Source organism: Eumetopias jubatus, unplaced genomic scaffold (assembly GCF_037043125.1).
Source record: "Eumetopias jubatus isolate StellerSeaLion01/CBP00866 unplaced genomic scaffold, mEumJub1_p1.0 scaffold_6, whole genome shotgun sequence".
NCBI classification, from domain to species: Eukaryota; Metazoa; Chordata; class Mammalia; order Carnivora; family Otariidae; genus Eumetopias; species Eumetopias jubatus.
The window spans coordinates 80611948-80613884 of NW_028274812.1; the positions used below are offsets into that span (position 1 = coordinate 80611948).

At 35.2% G+C, this 1937-nt stretch overlaps 1 pseudogene; it reads right to left on the reverse strand.

Annotated features, from left to right (window-relative positions):
• Nucleotides 1-1459: 1459 nt before the first annotated feature.
• On the reverse strand, nt 1460-1684 carry LOC148164097 (cytochrome c oxidase subunit 6C pseudogene; annotated as a pseudogene).
• Between the last annotated feature and the right edge of the window lie 253 nt (nt 1685-1937).

Sequence of the window (1937 nt, forward strand, 5' to 3'; positions counted from 1 at the left end):
AGCACAGAGAGGGGCAGAGGGAGAGGGAGAGAGAAAATTTAGCAGAATCCTCGATGAGCTTGGAGCCTGATGCAGGGCTCAATCCCATGACCCTGAGATCATGACCTGAGTGGAAATCAAGAGTCAGCTGCTTAACTGTGCCACCCAGGGGCCCCTATTTCTTTTTCTTTTTGTTTTTTTAACTAATGTTTTAAGAGCAGGCATGGTAGTATCAGAAAATTAGAATTTATCTTCGTGTTCAACCATTAATGTCTTGGATTTCTGAGCAAGTAATTAGACATCTTTGTGACTTAATCCAGTTAGAGGGAGGGGGGCTTAAGGTATGTTAATTCAATTAGTGTATTATCTAGGTTCGTCAATAACTATATTCTCAAAGGAAAGTTCTCTATTAAAAACCCATACAAATACTTTCCTTTTGTTTAAAATTGTTGAGGAATTATTTAGTGTTTTAATATACATATTTGTCTTCCTTTTTACCACTAGTTTCTGTTGGCAGGTTCAGAATCTCCTTTTCACAAAAATTTCTCAGATAAACAATGCCAAAAATATGGATGAACACTAAAATAATAGTTAACCAAAGTTTTCCTTAAATACTGTCAAACATGCCAGTATTTGGATGTATGCAGATGATTTACTACAATTTTCAGACTTAGTTTCATTTAAATCATTTCAGTTGAATCTTAATTTTAATTTAATTTAATTCAATTTAAATTTTAGAGAGAGAGTGTATGTGATGGGAGGAGGCAGAGGGGCAAAGGACGAGGGAGAGAAAGAATCTTAAGCAGGCTCCACGCTAAGCACAGGGCTGGATCCCATGACCTTAAGATCATGACCTGAGCCAAAATCAAGAGTCAGATGCTTAACCAACTGAGTCACACAGGCCCCCCTGAATCTCCTTTTTTTTTTTTTTAATAAATGAGCTCTAAAATTTTTCTAGATCACCATGAAAAGAGCATTATATTTTTTTCATCAAACCAAGGTAATCTTCTGTTATTTATAAGATGATATTCAGATATTGTTGCTAAATATATTAACTGGGTTGGAACCTGAGTGGTATCTTTATCATTTTCTATAACCATAGTATAGATAGATACATAGTTCTGATCTAATTCTACAGTTTTCTAACTATGAAATTAAAAGAAATGTACCTTTCAAAGCCTGAACATCACCTATAGAAACAGAGTTTCCGAAATACTTGGACATTAGCACAAAGTTTTATTTTAAGGCACTCACTGCAGCATTACTAACAACTAACTAACAAAAGGCGGGGGTTAAATAAACTATAGCATATCCATATTCTGGAATACAGAAGCTTATATTTTTTTATTTTTTTTATTTTATTTTATTTATCAAGACAAACTATTCCATAACCCAGTATTCGTATTTCATAGTTCAAGAACACAGGTCAGTGACAGACTTCAATGGAACTCAACCCAAAGAAATTCTTTATGTTGCAAAATCACTTTGCACTCTGAAAGATACCAGCCTTCTTCATCTCTTCAAAATCTTTCATGGAATCATAACTGTAGAAATCTTCATATGCCTTCTTTCTTGGTTCAGCCCCAGCAAACTTATAAAAAGCTGCAACGCCCAGGGATACAGCGAACGCTCCAATAATATGAAATCGCAGACACTTGGCCAGAAGGCCTCGCATCTGAGGTTTCGTCAAAGCACCGGAAGTCATGGTAGTTATTCTCAACACCAACCTCAAACCTAACGTCCTCCCTAACAGAAGCTTACATTTTAACCAACTTTCAGCTAATCAACATTCATTATGGTGAATCAAACAATAGCTTCTCAACCCTGCTTGCCATCACATGACTTTTACTGTTCCTTATGTTTAGGTTTCAGAACAAATAAGATTTCAAACCCTTAACTTTTTACAAAAATAGATACCACCTAAGATATAAATTGTCACAACCATTATAAAATATGAG